Below are 6,000 nucleotides of genomic sequence, written 5' to 3'. Positions count from 1 at the left end.
AAATTAAACTTAATTAAATTACAGAATTGACAAAAACATAAAATTAAGGTAAAATGATAAATGACGGATTAGCTAGAAGGTTCTTCTCCACACATGACACATATGCAACCTAAATTGATTTTCAGTTGTTCTTTCAATAAATTGTGAATCTCAATACTCCAGATTAACCGTGAACAGCACTTTTTTAATCTTCAAGTTTTCCTTAAGTTATTGAATTGGACGGGAAAACGCATACAACAATTCAAAACATTCTTCAAAAGTCCCCTACGTGAAAAGCACAATAGAGATACAATCAAAGATCATTAAACTTTGTGAAAACTATAAGCATTGACGAGGCATTCGTAACTATGAAAAGCATGATACTCTTGCCAAGAATTTACTTAACGTGATTGTGACTAGCAACCTTTACTACTTGTGAAAATAAGTTCATAACGATTAGGTGAAATTCACTTATATTCTAGCATCAAATTCATGCATGTAAATTAAGCGTGCACTCTCAACCAACATACACAAATCAGTTTTTATACGAACGGATAAGTAAATTGAAATCACAACTTATGAAATCACAACCGAAGGTAATCAATTCATATTACAAATATATCCATGGCTTTGAATTAACCTCTAGCCAAAATAAATTTAGCTACACATTATTCTAAAATTAAACCAAAAATTAATCATAAGTTGGAAAGATTTAACCGAGAGAATAAGATCTGCTGCGTTTCTGTGCTTCTGCCCTCACTCCCTGCTCTCCCGTCTGACCTCCTGCACAAAGCAGCCTTTCTCTTTTTATTTTCTTCTTTCCGTCTCTCCTCCTTTCCATCCCCCTCGTAATTTTTTATTCTCTTTTCTTTCACGCCTAACCTTCCCGTCAGTCAAGGTTGCCAGCTGCAAAAGGGCAGCTCCTTCCCATCCTCAATTCTCTTGGATTCCTTTCACCCCCCTTTCTGCCTTTTTCTTCTTTTATTTTATTCTTCTTTTGTTTTCCTGTTGTTTTTCACGTTTTCTTTTCTTTTCTTTATTCTTTCTACAAAACATAACAAATCTTATAAACACAAAAATAACGTAAATAGCTCAAAAATATAAGGAACTAACTAAGAAAAGACGAGTGAATTCGAAGTAAAAATATATATAAATATGATCCGATCAAATACCCCCACACTTAACTTTTGCTAGTCCTCGAGCAAAACAAAGAAAACTAGAACAAGAAGTAACAAGAAAAACATTAGCTTCCCCCTATGTGACCCTCATAGAATTTCATTCGAGAAAACAAATCATCAAGAACCATAGCTAGCATCAAGGAAATAATCCAAGTTCATCTTCCTTATTCAAATATTAGCAGTAATCTTTAAATCATCCTTGAAGTGTAGTGTGTGAGATAGCCATGCTAATGCAATTTCAAGTTTTTATTTTTAAAATCATCATATGCAAACTAGCGACCTTCTCACGGGATATGCACTCAATCACACATGTGTTTAGTTTTAATGTGTTTCGCTCAAAGAATCAAATGTGAAATTTCTACCATAAGCTTGCATAAAGATCTCATCTCCACAATCATAATTGCAAAACTTAAATCAAGAGGACTTTTATTGGACGTAATGAGGTTTAGGGAGAGGGTTATTGAAATGAAAGAATAGGAAAACACAAGTTACAAGCTACATTGCAAGCAATTCTTTTGTTTAGATTTATAAGAACTCAAGCTCTCCAACGATTCTTCTGATACCTCCAATCACACCCTTAAACTGAAACTTGAAAAACTTTTTATTTTCTTTGTATACAATCTTTTTCTTTTTTTTTTCTTTTTTTTTCTTTTCTTTTTAAATACAAACATGAAATACCCCCACAGTTATTCTTTTGCCAAACACCTTCAAAGTACTTCACAAACATTTCTCATAAGACAATCTCACATTGCTCACTAGCTTGCTTGGAAAGGGTAAGGAAAAAATGTTTCAGGTATAAGGGTAGACATATCTGGTGATAAGAAATAAAAGGTTCAACAAACACGGCTCAAATTGGCAATCTAATGATATCATTTTTATTTGGGGAACATGGTTATTTGGGCCATGGTGGTAAACCTAATGCCTCTATCATTTCCAAGTTCATGTAATCAATGACAAACATTTTGAAAGATCGTTACGCAAGTTCTAGAGATGTATCTCACATAAGTTCATCACACATGAAAGAATAGGAGTGTATGAAAAATGCACACACTTTCAATCGGCTCAAAAACTCACATAGGATGTATATGGTCACTAAATTCACATATGAAGCTTTAAGTCATGCTTTAGTTTCACATTAACAAGGCTATGTGCATTTGGTTTTTCAAAGATGGTCAAACATGTACAAAACTAACAAGAGAATTAGGAATTTCACCAAACACATGTTAACTAAGTTCTTGATGATCATGATTCGAATTTGATCCAATTATATCATTGGGTCGGGAAACTAACAAAAATCTAATTCAAAACAATAAGGGAAATAAGACAATATTTTTGGATTTTTAAATTTTCCGATTTTTTTTTATTTTTATTTTTTATTTTTAGAGAAAACAAAAAAAAAAAAAAAAAAAAACAACACAGAAACAAATGAAATTCTAGAGATTTCTACCCCCACACTTAAACTTGACATTGTCCCCAATGTCAGAAAACACTATAACGCAAAATAAAAATAAAATAAAATAAATAAATAATAAGAAACAAAATAAAGCAATTGGACTGAAAACTTCCCTAGTTTGCAGTAAAATCAAGCGATGACCCCCAAGATAAAATTCTGCAATCAACTTCAAGGGTGGAAATAACCAAAAGTTCCTGCAAAGAAAAGAAATAATTCAGTTAAGTACGCAAGAAAATTAATTAAAAAAAAAAAAAAAAAAATTGCAAACAAAAAAATTGAAAATTACGATAAAAGATAATGAATAAAACTAATAAGTAATCATTGGTCGTGCTTGTTGACTTTCCACAGCTTTCCTCTTGAACAGGGTGACACTTAGCTTTTTACTATTTGATGATATTGTACGGCGGAGCTTTGCTCTTTGGGAATGTTGCAGTTCCTTATTTGTTCTCCAAGCAGATGTGGCAGCTTCTCTAGTTCCTCAGTTCGGACTCCTTCCGCTGGGATGATTGTGCAAGCTGCATTCTTCTCTGCTTGTTTCTTCTGCACAACGGGCAGGCACGAGGGAAAGGTGTTGGTCCTTATTTCTTTCTTCAATCTTTCCAAGTGCCCACCTCTTGCTTTCTTTCTCCTTGTCCCTAGCTGAATTGTCTCCACATGCTTCGAGGTATCATTTTCACTTCCCTTACTGTCCCCCAGGCAGATGTGGTAGACGAAGAGAAAGCATAAAATGATGAAGATGAGTACTCGAGAGCAAGGCTAGGTAAGCAATCAGGAAGGGGTTCCAGGCAGTTGGCTCCAGATTGGAAGATTGATACCAAATGCTGGCTGATTGCTCTCTTTCTCCTTGTCGGAAAACAAAGACAAGGAGAAGGACATGGAGAAAGCATGATATGAGATACTCTTGCTTTCAACCTTTATGATATGAAATACTTTTGCTTTGAATGGGTTATTCGCAGGAGTATCCCAAGGAATGAGGAACACAGAGTGACTCGAGAGGATTCTTTGGGAATGCATTTTCGGAGATGAAGAGGTGTTGAGAGGGTGTGCTGAGAGAGTGTGCTTTTGCTGTGGAAGGCGAAGGTAGAAACTTATAGGACTTGTCTTCACAACCGGAACTGTTCTCTCACTTAGTGTCGGCAGCCGGTGGATGGGTGAAGAATACAAATTACGCGCTTTCTGACAAAGCTGCCCGTAATTTCCGCAAAGCTGATTCCTCATTGATATCTGTAATCGGCGCTTCGAGCTCTGAGCATCGTCGATTGTAGAGGTAGCATGTGACACGTGCGGATAAATCTGGAAAAGAAGATTTTCCCGTGGGTTGAAGCCCAGCTTTTGAGAAAGCTAGCGTGTCTTTGACTGTTGAATTTCCCTCTTCGATTTCTGAATTGGTGCTTCGACAAATTGCCCGAGATTTCCGCAAAGCAATTTGCGTGTGACAAGTGACGACACGTCTGGACAAATTGATCTTTTGAAATCCGGGGTTCGGCTCGTGGTTTCTGAGCAAGCCCAGCCTTTAAGAAATGAAACGCCTCTTTTGAGAAAAGAATCCGGCTTTTGAGAAAGGAAACTCCTCTTTTGAGAAAAGAATCAGACGTTTGAGAACGGAGCCCCGACTCTTCGATTTGCGAGAGGACGCTTCTCTGAGGAGCGCCTCTTTGATTTCTTCCTTTTTATAGAGACGTTAAGCTTGTTCCACAACACACTTGAGCTCCCTCCTGTAAACACTCCCTTCTTGCACTTGTTTAATCTTGATCAGTCCAACTCTCTTCATTCTTTACCACCTCTGAAAAATGTCTGGCCCTTCTGATCGTCGTTTTGACTTGAACATTGGTGAAGAGGCAGCTCCGCCTTCACCAGACAACATATGGCGGCCATCCTTCATATCCCCTACCGGTCCCCTTACCGTGGGGGATTCGATGATGAAAAATGACATGACCGCTGCGGTGGTGGCCCGAAACCTTGTCACTCCCAGAGATAACAGACTGCTCGCAAGGCGGTCTGATGAATTGGCGGTCAAGGAGTCTCTGGCTCTTAGCGTGCAGTGTGCGGGTTCCGTATCCAACATGGCCCAACGCCTATATGCCCGAACCCGTCACGTTGAATCCTTGGTGGCTGAAATACAGAGTCTCAAGCAAGAGATTAAAGGGCTCAAGCATGAGAATAAGGAATTGCACAAGCTCGCACACAGCTATGCCACCAGCATGAAGAGGAAGATTGACCAGATGCAGGACACCGATGGTCAAATTTTACTTGATCATCGGAGGTTTGTGGGTTTGTTCCAACCGCATCTGCCTTCGTCTTCTGGAGCGGCACCGCCGACTGCTGAAGCCCCGCCTACTACCGAAGCACCACCCGACCAATGAATACTATTAGTTTACATTATTGTAAAATATTTGTACTTTTTTTTTTTTTTAAATTTTTTAATTTTTTTTTTTTATCATTAATTTTAAATTTTATCTTTTTTTTTTTTTTAATTTTTTTTTTTTTTTTTTTTTTTTTTAAATGTAAATTAATGTAAAGAGACTTTGGTTAACCTTCCCCCACACTTAAACTAAATAACACAAACTCACAGAAATCAACCAAATAACACAACTAACTAAACAAAACAAAATGAAAGCAGCAAAGATAAGGGTGGAAGAATGCAAAGCTGATTGGGTTAGCGATTCCAAAGTCTCCCTTCGTTGAATGCTTGGGTTGCCTCCCAAGAAGCGCTTGATTTAACGTCTTTAGCCGGACGCATCTTTCCTTTAAATTTCCCTCGGCTCCATTTGAATCTAAAATCAAAGAAAGAAAAATAAATCAAATATCAAAAGTAAAATACACAAACACCAATATAAACATAAACAAAAACAAAAATAAAAGGATTAGCAAAGTTACTAATCCCCGGCAACGGCGCCAAAATTTGATGCGTAAAATAAGTTAACACACAAAATTAAACCCTCTTTTTGACAATTGTAGTATAGATGTAAGTAGGGTATCGTTCTAGGCCGGGGATTAGGAGGGATTGCTAATCTATTCTAAATTAACTTAAAAATATTAAACAAGACTCAAGGACACAAAATTAGGCTAAAAACTCTAATAACTCGAAACACACTTAAAATGACTCAAAATAATGAAAACAATTAAATTAAACACTAGGAACTGAAATGGACGGAAATTAAATTAAAAGACTAACAATAAAGAAAACTAAATAAATAATATAATTTAATAATGGATGGGTGTTTGGTTTTGATGAAAAGTAAATTAAACTTAATTAAATTACAGAATTGACAAAAACATAAAATTAAGGTAAAATGATAAATGACGGATTAGCTAGAAGGTTCTTCTCCACACATGACACATATGCAACCTAAATTGATTTTCAGTTGTTCTTTCAATAAATTGTGAATC

The sequence above is a fragment of the Malus domestica genome, chromosome 11 (genome assembly GCF_042453785.1).
Source record: "Malus domestica chromosome 11, GDT2T_hap1".
Classification (NCBI taxonomy): Eukaryota; Viridiplantae; Streptophyta; class Magnoliopsida; order Rosales; family Rosaceae; genus Malus; species Malus domestica.
This window is presented reverse-complemented; position numbering follows the sequence as displayed.